This window comes from Topomyia yanbarensis, chromosome 3 (assembly GCF_030247195.1).
Source record: "Topomyia yanbarensis strain Yona2022 chromosome 3, ASM3024719v1, whole genome shotgun sequence".
NCBI classification, from domain to species: Eukaryota; Metazoa; Arthropoda; class Insecta; order Diptera; family Culicidae; genus Topomyia; species Topomyia yanbarensis.
In genome coordinates this window covers 251785164-251798006 of record NC_080672.1, presented here as the reverse complement: position 1 = coordinate 251798006, position 12843 = coordinate 251785164, and the positions used below count along the sequence as shown (strand labels likewise).

Here is a 12843-nt window from a genome sequence, read left to right as displayed (position 1 = left end):
ATTGTTATGGTTCATATAGCTGAGTAGCTCAGCTTCTATTAGAACACATTATAATCGGACAAATTAAATCTTGAATTGCTCAAAGTAATCCAACCAACATAAAAATATGATATGGTCGAAAATGATCAACAATTTATTTTGCAAAGTATATTTCTAGTGGGATGTTAGGTAAATATCTATAACGGATTTGTGTTTCTTCTCTAATATAATGTTTAATGGAAATAACAAAAGCATTCAACGGTATTTCGAAGAAATTCTTGCTCTTTGCTGTTGATGGCGCCTATCAGCCTTAAGTCACGGTATTGGCTTAAGTTACGGTATTAGCTGATTATTCTAAATCTAAATCTAGCTAATGTGATGCTGGTGACTGCCGCCTTAACTTTAATTATCACCCATTACTCGTCTATTGTACGAAACTGGGAATCATTTAGTGGATTCAGCCTTTTTTCCATTGAAGCAGAGCTCCACTATCGAAAACGGTGTTTCGTTCGCAGCATCGTGTAGGTACACGGCGTGGTAGGTCTTATGTTTCTGAACAGAATTCGGACAAACCTTTTTGGCGAAATCGAATATCCAACGGACTGAATATTCCACGCTTTCGTTAGTACTGTTTCGGTTTCGCATGCGTTGGTCAATACTCCAAAAATGCTCATTGATGTTTCTCAAGTTTACATGTCAACGAACCGACACCAATAACCCCTTTTTTTACTTTCGTGATAGGCACATGAAATCCAGCTGTAGCGATGTCGAGCACAGAGGTAAATCTGCCGATGTTCTAGAATCAATGTAGATATAGAAGCAATACAAAGGTATTTGACTTTGAATTGAACTTGACAAGCTACACTTTCAATGACTGATATCGAGGGGAGGTTAATTCGATTGAAATAGCATTTTTTGATCTCCAAAAGTACTCCTTCGTAGGTATCTTCTCGATCCAATCGAATGATATTAAAATTGAGAAAGTTAAGGTCTGTTTCTGAAGTTAGCTATGATGCCATAATGCAAGCCACATTTTGAATTATTTATTAAAATCGATTTCGGATAGTTCTGTAATTCTACTGTACAGCCCATACAAACATAAGAGTCCCATATGGAAAAACAGCAAGCCAAGAAAAACGCTCTTTAAGATTTACATTTTTATTGAGCCTTATAGATGGTACAATGGTATTTTTTTCGATATTTCATAAAAAATCTGGCAATATTATTTGTCTACTGCGATTCAGTGGTGATACAGAATACAATCCAACAGATAACTCAATTTCGACGAAATTCCATATGGGACTCTTATGCTTTTACGGACAGTGTAGGACAATGAGATCTATAACATTTTTTCAAATCGATCGGAGGAAAAAATAGCATGTACGAATTGAAAAACTTGATGAAAATAGAGCATTTAAAAATACGAGAACTTTTGTTCGATCAACGAAAAAGAAATCGTCCAATGTACGATAACATAAATTCGTACAATATGCAAACGTTTAGTAAAATAATGAGAACTTCGTTTCAACAGTTTTGTCATCGACGATACATTTCGTACAATGCACACAAAATACGTAAAATTACGAAAATTTTCACTATTCATAATATACACGAAAATGATTCGATGTAGAAAACGACGAATGAATTAGTACATTCTATAATCATTTTCGTACTATTTACGAAATTATTTTATGAGTACATATTTTTGTCTGGTTGTTCCACTGTAGAATATTTTAACCGATTTTTACATCGGATATACCCTGTCCGATTTTTTCGCTTGAAGTTCATATAAGTTAATTTCGGACGCTTAATTCAGTGTAGTATCATGAATCTTACGCAATTGTGATCGGCATGATTTTCTTTTTGTGGAGCGTTTAGGTGACTTCACTGAAAAAACAGACACGTGCAGATTGCAGAAGTCGGCAAGACGTCGATTCAAGTTATTGTTGTTTTCGCAATATTGTTGTTTTCGTTTAAAAATCTACCGCTAGGTAGCGCCAATGAGGATGTTATTTTTTCAACATACTGTATCTCAAGGTCTAAACTTTTTAGAAAATATTCGTTTTCGATGAAGTTGCTCAGGAAATCAAAACCTAAGAGATAGTATACTAATTATTTCAGGATGCTGCCATTAGGCGGTGCCAGTGAGGCTGCCTTTTTCTAAACAAATTCATCTTTATTTTCAAATATTTAGTAGGGCATGCCACTTTCGACTTACTGAATCTCACGTTCCTGATTCTGTAGAAGGTCGTTGTTCTCTTATTACTCTGAAAATGGTGAAAGTCACTAAGGAAGAGTGATATTCCGAAAATAAGCCAGATGGCAGATGGCGTCCTTTTATCTTACTTAACTAAATTTAATATGTTAACATTGATACAATGTTCATGAAATTAAGTTTATTCATGATTTTAGAACATGCACGCAGCGAAATTTAGATTTGGAAGTAGAAAAACCTCTGTGAAACGCAGGAACACGATGGTGATTAGTAAAAGCGAATACTTACAATACACGGCGATAATGAGGAGTGGGCGTAGCGTAGTTGGTAAAACGATTGCCTTGTACGCAGCGCACCTGGGCTCGAGTCTCGACCCCGCACATAGGGTTAGAAAAAATTTCATAAGAGATTCTTCTAACCCGAAGAGGCGAATGACCTTAAGGTTAAATTCTCTATAATCGAAAAAATGCAATAATTTTACAATATTCCGAAATGCAGTATAATACTAAACAAATACAATTGTTCTTCAATTTATGCCACGTGATTCAAAATGATAATATTTATTGACATAATATTGATATTTTGCAAGCAAAAATTCACATTCCATATAATTTCAGGTAAATGTTAACACCAGTACTGTGCCAATGCGATACAGATTGTTATTAACAAGATAGTAATCTGCGTCAAAAATCGTACAGTTCACTCATGACATGAATTTTATTATCATTTTTATAAGCTGTGTAGAACAATATTGACCATAACGGTTGAGCAGATTAAAACAATTTTACATGTTATTCGTGTATTTAACTTATTTGGTTGCTAAATATATCTGAATAAAATGTGCATTTTTTTTTTCTTAAAGCGTTTTGGATTTATTCAGGACACCAGGATACTGTGTAGTTAAATGAAATTTATGAAGAAAGGTTCGATTCGCGGTGACATTTACTTTTTTCACATCGCACGTTCTGTCCAAGATGTAGCCTAGTGCCAGAATTTCAAACTAATTTAATCAAAAACTTTGGCAAAGACACTGCACTTCTAAACAGCAATCTTGAGATTCACAAATGTGCTGGTGGCGGAATCCTAAACTATTCGGTGTACCACTTCGTAAGTTTTCATCTCTTGAGCAACAATATCGAACACACTGCTAATAAATCAGGAACTCAAGATATAGTAATTCAAAAAAGGCGTTTTCATTAGCGCCACTTAACCGCAGAATCTCGAACTAGTTTGCATACTACCTCGTATGTTTTGACTTGCTGAACAACATTGCCGAAGACACAGATCTGCTAAAAAATCATAGTCGCTAGCGCCGCCTGGCGGCAGAGCTCCAGCTTATTTTTTCGCCCATCTAAAAGGTTATAATCTACTGGTCAAGTTAGCAGAGGAGAGTTCTAGCCCAAATGATTGAGATTCTTGTAGAATTTTAAAGACAAGCGTTAAAGACTAGCTGTGTTGTTTAAAGCACAACGCGTGAGTGCTCATGATAAAAAATTTGGCGCGAGTACCGGAGGGTTAATGAATACGATCTAGTGGAATTAGAAGGAAAATTTTCTCTCTTTTTATTTTTTGTTTATTTTTAGACTCAATGTAGTAAATTTGATAAATTTCTGTATAACACAATCAATGGGTGTTGAAGTATAATTCCTGTATATGGTTATGTTCTATTTACCAACAACGCTACCAAAGAGCGAGTAACTAAAATTTCCGAAAAGCGATAAAATTGCAGAATATTCGTTGAAATACCGCAATTAATACCACAATAATTAAATTCGGTACGAAGTTATTTTTAATGTAAAGTTTCCTCACAAAAGAAAATTAGAAAAGTAACACAGTACATAAATAAAATGCGACAATTACCCAATATTCGTTGAAAAGTATCACGCAAATCGCTGACCTATAGTCGAGTTTCCACTTATGACAGCACCGCTTCAGAGAATACCTTCAGGACCTCCATCTGAGTAATGTTTCCCACTCGATATGGTTTGCGGTTTAAAGTTGTATGCACTTCCCATTTCGCATGATGGACGGCAGATGGATTTCCCTCCATAAGCTTTTACTTGTCCACGTTTTACCTACGAGGATATTGTTTAAGGATGCGAGCATATGCGCCTCACGGTACAGTTTACCGCAAATAAAAAAGTACTCGCCTACTGTGCACTCGAAGCACTCACCGCTCGCTTCTAGTATCGTTGAGATTTTTTGTTTTGTTCCGGTAATGCGCCCTGGGAAAACGATGATGTAGCACAAGTTCAACCGTGTAAGTGGGGTTCCTTTTCTATTTTTTTCTGTACATTGCTGCTGTTGTTGCCTGGCGCCCTTTTCTGGATAGATGTGTACATAGATGGCTTGGTCGGCTGGGAAAGGTATATGTACATACATATAGGAACCGACAGGGTAACGAGGAAAGTCAACTAAGCCGAGGACGTTTTTTATGATTTTTTTACGACAAAAGAAAGTAGATGAAGCCAAATGAATATGAGTAATTTGGTTTAATGGGGTTTCTGTAATAAATCACGCACTCCTAAATTTGTGTAAATTATACGACATGTGCGTATTGTTTGCTTTTGACTTGTTTTACGACAGTTAGCTTTAAAGCACTTTTGGCAAAATATCATTCCATTCAAGAACATCTTCATATTTTGTTGCTCAAATTATAATAATTAAAATCTTTTCGATTTAATAGAGTAGTAAAAGCTCTCCAAAAACGACTCGTCAGCAAGTGGATCGTAATTAGACTGACACACTTGTTGCACAACGCCATCGACACTGCTTAGAAAAACGTGAACATTTACGATCCTGGGGAATAATTCCTGCATTACGACCAAAAGGCATCCTGTTGCTGCTTTTGTCGGTGCTGCAAGACGGGGAGGTCCGCACAGCAAGCAAGATTGATGTCGGGTACTAAACTTGAACATTAACCGAAAACGGCCGAATAAAATTATTGGAATGAATCTAATGTCGGTTGGAGCATCTTGTTTAGAAGGTGAGAGGGGGGTCATTTGTGCATTTGGAACATTTGGTTTTTATGTTGTGGTCTAAAGATCAGCAGTTCATGAACTAGTTTTACTAAAGAACGCCAAGTGATGTTATATTTCTTTTTAAATTTCCATCAACATTTTTTCCAATGATGTCGTGTATATGAACCTGTTCTGTTAGGAATATTGAATTTACATTAGTTGCTTCAAAAACTAGATCTTTGTTAGATGCTGTCGTGAATTCTGCTATTTTGCATCCTTCTGTGGTAACAGTCGAAACCCGAACGACGCTATTTGTTTTACGCATCGGACCGGTCCTGACGCGTTGCTAACAATGCTTGAGCATAAAGCTTCTCCGGCATGTTAATCGGGATGGATACTGGTACCTGGGTTGATTAAAATATCAAAAAAACCGAGTTTAATCAACCTAACAGTGCAATGCGATATTTCTTATAACTCTCTTCGGATATTATATCGATTGAAAACTTTTAGAACATCGCAATTTCGCGATATTTTTGATAACACATACTACACAGAACAGAGGCAGGGTTGAAAGAAACGCTCAAATCAGCATGAGACAACATCAGTGCGAAAAAGCTCAAATGATAAACCAAATCATTGGTGAAGCGAAAAAATTATAGACGGACAAACGAATCATTAATAATGGTTTCTTGATAAAATATCTTAGTTTTTCAACTAATGCCTTATATAGGGAAAAACTGATTTTTTTTTCTAAAGGTACTATACATGTTGTGCTAGACCAAAAGAATAGAAAAAAAGATATTTATTTGTGAGAGAATATCTGGAGCATCTATTTGACCAGTTAATATCTTCCCAACAAATACTGCTCTAAATGTGTTCTGTTCGAGCATAGGGTTTCCATATCGAGCAGACGACAGCGATCGATGTACGGTGGTAGCTCTGCTGGGTTACGCCATGGGAGAGTTCTAAGAGCAAAACGGAGGAATCTTGCCAGCACTGCTTCTATTCGGTTGATCCAAATGCTCATATAAGGACACCAAATGGGTGCTGAAGCTTCCAGGGCAGATCGAACTAGAGACTACCCTGAGATGGTGTTGCTCCAGAGTATTGGTTTTTTCTGCGAGTAAAAGATATTATGGAGCATTTGGCCACGCTGAGAGCCAGCAAGTTGCGACTACACCAATTACAAAAAGCATCTAAGTGTCGCTGTAGTGCCACGCAATCTTCTATTGATCGCACAATGAGAAATAGTTTGAGATCATCAGCGTATATAAGTTTACACCCTGGAGGTATAATATAGCAAACGTCATTGAAGAACAACGAAAAAAGCAACGGTCCTAGATTGCTCCCTTGAGGCACTCCCGACAAGTTAATGAAGCTGTATGATTCGTTATTTCCTAATTTTACAGATAGAGAACGATTTACGAGATATGATTTAAGCCACCCTGTAAAATTTGACGAAGCGCCCAGCCGCTTTATCTTTGCCAGTAGAAGAGAGTGATCTACACGATCGAATGCAGCCTTGATATCCGTGTATACAGTATCGACCTGAGATGCAACTTCAATATTTTTAATACAGAGCGAAGTGAATTGGGCTAGATTAGTAGTTGTCGATCTGCCTGAAAAAAATCATGTTGATCCTTCGATATGTATGCTTTGGTCTCACGAAACAGCACGTTTCCTACTAATATCTCAAATAACTTTAATCCAGCGCAGAGTTAGGTTATGCCACGATAGTTCGCAACATTTTGCTTATCACCTTTTTTAAAAACGGGAAACATAACTGATATTTTCCAACACACGGGAAACGCCGGTTGCAACAGTGATTGATTGAAAATTAGCTTTAAAGGCGTACACAATGCGCTTGCGCATCTTTTCAGTATAATGGAAGGAATACCATTTGGTCCTGCTGATGTTGAAGACTTTACGAATGAAACCTGGAGAAATTCCCAACGGCGTTCGGCATTCCCAACGGCGTTCGTATTGTGAGGATGCAAGTGACTAAACCAATACCTTCTTACATTACTATCGAATGCAAATCACCGAAGGAAGGCGTGACCTATAAGCAAACAACGCTAATCACATATCCCGGGCAGACCCCAACATGCCAATTTTGTAACCATACAGCTCACTACAGAAAACATGCGTCGAAGCAACTAGTCAACACTCATCTACTACATCCAACTCTAACAAGCAGCCACCGACATCTTCAGGTAAACCTAAAACAACGATCAAATTAACCAATAATGCATGTACAACGACCACGACAACCGCTCCCAAACCAACAACTAGTATCGCCAATAAAGAAGCAAATACCGATGAAGACGGATTTACAACAGCGACCCGCAAGAACACGAAACAAATAAGAACCTCTGATCGTGAACAACAAGAAAACAGTACCGATGATGACATGGGCGGGAACGATAACGCGAGAGAAGGCAGACTGAATGACCCCCAAGCGGCTTTACCACCCAAGGGTCTCAACACGCAGCATTCTTAATTCCTTTTTATTTTTACTTATTGTAAAAAAATTAAATGACCCAAGGCTCAGTTGTGCCAACGCATTGAGCTGTTCTAAATAAATATTTAGATTTAAAAAAAAGATATTAATACTACATGTAGCGACCATATCGAGCTAATAAATTCCACGATGATCCGTCCGAAAATTTTTGAAATCATGACCAATCCAATGAAACCTTACACGATTCACCGACATGGACCACTAAACGTTCCACAATCAATAAGATCTAATCTAAATAGACTCAACAGCAATTTTTAGAAGGGCGTAAAAGTTTCTACATGTAGCATTTTCAAAGAAAAAGTTCGATGACCGGATTTTATACAAGAAAATTGTCTGAGAACGAGTTACAGGGAACGAAAAAATATATACACTGATAATTTATGTTAAAAATTTAAATTGCACAAAGACCCATTTTATTAATTTGTTTTATGTTTTGTCAACAAAAAGAATTATTTTGAATGTAGTTGCATGATGGAGAACTTAAAAGTATTTCTAACAATAACTTTATACATGTTTTTAAATTTCATACTAATTGACATACAAAAGTGTAATTTTATTGCAAAATATGATTCTAAGTATCATTTCAAATCTAAACAAACACCTTCCTAAAAGCGATAGTAGTTGAGATATTTGAAATTTTGCTCCAACAAAAACAATTATGACCTTTTTTAAAGTTACTCGCGTTTCCCCATCATAAAATGTCAGTAATCTAATGTTCATCGTTTTAAAGACGCAAAAGAAACTTTTTCAGTGTATTTGGTTCATGAAGAAGCTTTCAAAAACGATTTCCTAATAACAGCTTTTGACATATTTTTATATTTCATACTATTTGCAGTCAAAAATACAATTTTCTTTTTGAATATGATTCTAAACGCCATTTCAAATTAATATGCTCATAACAAAAAAATTCTGAGCTGTAGTTCTTGAGATATTTTAAATTTTGTTTTAACAACACAATTACACAATTTTCAAGGCAATATTGAAAACCACAAAAGCAATCAAAATATGATTTAACCATAAGGTCTGATGATTAAACTATCTAGTTGAATTTTGGTTGTTTTCATCCGTAGCACAAATGTATTCCTCAAATATCATCCTAAACAACCCATCGAAATAATCTGGCATACGCCTAATCCTAAACAACCCATCGAAAGAATCCGGCATCTGCCATGGAATTATAGTTTGTATGAACATTAACGTGTTGGGTGAATTAAGACATGACTGTTACGCAATGTTCTGAAAAGTTATAGCATTAGGTGCTGCTGGTTCAGAGTTTGCTTCAAAATTGCATTTTTTAAGAATTTGGATAGATTAAGATTAGAAGCTCGATGAAGATTTTAATTAATCGCGTATAAATAAAAAAATGTTATTGTTTATTTAATGATTTGGTTATTCTATGCTTTAATCAAGGATTTTATTGAATTGTTATTTTATTGTTTTTGTATTTTATTATTAGCATTTGCGAAACCAGTGAATGAACTATTTTCATGGATTATTAATTTACTTATTTATTTATTTTTTTCTTTTATATTTATTTATTTACACACTTATGTTAAACATTAATTAATTTGTTTATGAACTAATCAATTGATTTATTTTTAAACATATTTATATTTTCCTTCCTTTTAATCGAACCTAATTTTAATATAGGAGTTCGAAATGTTTGTTATTTGTACATAGAACCTCATATCAAGTATGCCCGAAATATGCACATCTCGTTAAGAGCGCACATTCAATCATACCAAAGAGCCAAATCTTAAAATAAACATTCTTTAATTGATTTACAACCTGGTGGAAATGGTATAATAAAGGGCTATGTTTGAATATTGCGGTATCATCAAACTTACGAACGTTATCACCGCAGAGTAAAATCTGCATTTTCATTTTAATCAAATATGCTACCTGGTAGTTAAAAATAGATATTGCAAGATTCCACAGTAGCAACAGAAAGTATCTATTTCAAATATCTAAGCCGTTGATCAATCACTTTTCCTCGGTCCCGTTGAAATCTCATCGAGACAATCTTCCTTGCTTCAACGGTCGGCAGAGGCATCGGCACTGGGTTTGGTTAGACACTAATTACGATCCTATCAGTTGCAGACGAAAGACACCAAGAAGACCATAAACCCGAAGCAAGCACTCTAGGAAGCAGGCGTACCGTGCGTAAAACTAGACCATAAATTAATCCCCCGTCGCTCGCCCGACTACGCCATCAAAACTTTGTCATCAATGAAAAACATACCTCCTAACATGCTACCAGAGATAGTCAGGGGGAAAACTGTTGGCAAACGAAAAAAAAAAATCTTTTTTCTTACCTTTCTTGTGTCGCCTCTCCCACTTTCCTACTGGAAATGACCATCCGCGGCACACCTCGAGGGACTCCTTGTTCTACCTCCCGGGCCGCTCTTTCCGTTCCATTCTGTCCGATTCTTCTTCGCGGTTTCGTCCCTTTTCTGTCAGATTCAGTCTGCGTCGACTGCAGACCGAGTTTTGAAGGCATTTATAATCCACTAATTGTTTGGCGCCATCCAGTTTTGAGCGCACCACAACAGTCTTTACGTTTCTCTCCTTCTGATTTCCTTCTGCTGTCTTGCGAAGGTGAAACTTTTATTTCCTTCTTCCCCGTAGAGGGTTGTCGCTGCACGCTCCCGGAAAGACCACAGATTGGTTCGAGATCGTTGGTTTCCCTACCTTAACTTTCGTAACATTTTAAACTTTTATTGTAGACGCGAATTCATTGGATCTATTATATTATTTTCGAAAATTATTTTATAAATAAAATATTATGAACAAACAAACGAACACAGTCTGACTAAATAGGAACTTGTTGACTGTTGGATGAGTAAAATAATCTGTTCGAATCTATGGTACCAGCCCAGCACACCAAAAATTTTCAGTTCGTCATCAACGACGAAGATTTGGACACATTCCACAATAAGAACGCCAAAATCACCAAACCTACCAGGAGGTGAGATTTTTTTTCTCGCAGCCATCTCAAAGATGGATTGCCCTTTCCATCACATAGACTGAAGATTTGGCTAGCATTCCGTTTTCCCCGTCGAGCATTTTGGTCTTCCCTTCTTGTGCGTACAGGATTTTACTGTCATCGGAGCGTTGATGTTGACCATACAAATAAAATTATATTAGGTTTTATTGGTGGTCATTTTGATCCTTCCTTCGTATGACCGACCTCGACGCGGACTGACGAAAAGGTGTATGGTGTCTCGGCCAGGGCAGTTCGGTTGTTGACAGATGCGAGGCCTCCGATTGCTATTATAAAAATCACGTTTTTATACTTTGATTAATTGGTGCTGTAAACTTTGTGACAGTTTTCGGATATCTCAGGCAGGCGAAGTCTGGCCTTATCTTCAGACATCAAAATCGTGCAAGAAGGAAAGCCTAATTGAAGCTTCGCCGTTTCAGTATAAAAGTTTTAGCAGAAAAATGCACGAGGATGTTTTATTTGTTGTATTAATGATTTCCCAAAGTTGGTTCTCAAATCTCGTTGGTAATACGGTTAGTGGTAATCGGAAAGCTTGGCAAACGTAGATTTTTTCTGGCTTTTAAAAATTATTTCCAGAAGCATGTCGAGCTTCCATCTCGGGAATCTTTACAGTTCTCAGGTTTCCTGAATCTTGGGAATTTATATTTACTCTATCTCGGAATTCGGGAATCTTTGAACTTGGTAAAATGCAGATTATTTTCGTGTTTTAAGTATATAATTGTTTTCATGTTCATTCGGAATGGTGTTGATTTCTCCATAAAATCGACTAGTTTTTGTTGCAGAAATTGAGATATTACAGCAAAAATATACAATGTTATTTTGTTTTTTTTTTATTTTTTATTTCGACACTTTTTTACTTGTTTGACGACATTCAATTAGCTAGAGATCAGAGCTGCAAATTTTCACCAGGTTGTTTTGAACTTGAAAGAAGAACAAATCTCAAATCATGCCCTACTATGTTCAATTCGCAGTTTTTTCTTTTCATCATTCATTCAAACAGGCGAGCTGCTCAATCATTTTCCATTCATTTTTGATTTCATTGACCCTGTGAATATCTCTGTACTGGGATATTGACTAGGTTTTTCCAGCAAAAGTACTCTGAACATACTTCTTACTGTTCATGTAAGCTTGAAAACGCAAAATATGTCAACATTTAACCTAGACTAGCTTCTACAGAGCAGATGACAACTTTGGTTGGTGATTGAAAGAGCATCAATTTGAAATGAAGACGTACGGTTTGGTTATGAAAATCCCGTCAACTTGAAAGTGAATGATTAAGGGAGGCTTTGAATTTGAATCATGGTTGGGTTTGATTGAGCTGAAAGTTGGCATTTGAAAATGAAAATTTGCACCACTGCTAGAGATTACTAAGTATGAAAATTTAGAGCCATATTACTCAAGTGCGAGCAAGGATGTGAAATATACAGATCGGAAAACTAGAAGTGGTCATTAGAAACAGGATTAAAATCTTTCGAAGTAATCTTTAGTCTTTTGCTGGCAGGAGTCGAGCTTAAGGGGTTATATACAAAGTTGTGGCGAAAAGTGAGTTAAGTTCGTGATTTTTTTAAATTTGTTTTATACAAATTTTATTTGAAAAAGCGAAAGACAGTTCGTTGGAGCACTATCGAAGATAGAAAACCCAAGTTGAATTAAAAAAATATTCAAGGTTGTCGGAGTTATGGCCCATCCCCCGAAGCGTGTTTTTTTGGCAGAGGTTTGCGGTGAACGCTCTCCAAGCCGAACCGCTCAACTGAAATCCAAAAACTAAAAAGATTATTAAAGAAAAATGTATTGCAATGTACTTGAACGGATCGGTTTCTCAATAGAATTTTTTTTTCTTGTAAAAAACATGTTGACCAAAGTATTAAGTTTTTTGGTGTTCCAAATTTTAAACAAACATTCATTGCGAAGAATCGAAAAAAATTTCATGAAAAAGGAACCGTTCAAGTACACGAGCATGTAAATACAAAAAATTCCAAAAAAAAATTATGAAGATCGGATGAATAATTTTTGAGATATCACGTTTACCGCAACGGCACTTTTCAAAAAATTTCATTCCGAGATAATTGCGTTTAAAGTTTTGTGTTAACTTCATTCGTGGAAGAACCAGCTCGCTGCAAATTGCTGTAATTTGAAATTTAGCGATCCGATTTGGATGAAATTT

The 12843-nt window shown here is 36.2% G+C and overlaps 1 protein-coding gene across 1 annotated transcript in view; it reads left to right on the top strand.

The window, feature by feature from the left end:
- The window catches only part of LOC131693507 (homeobox protein araucan), a 225744-nt gene that overhangs the window by 29375 nt on the left and 183526 nt on the right, over positions 1-12843 (top strand). The gene's annotated exons all lie outside the window — the stretch shown is intronic.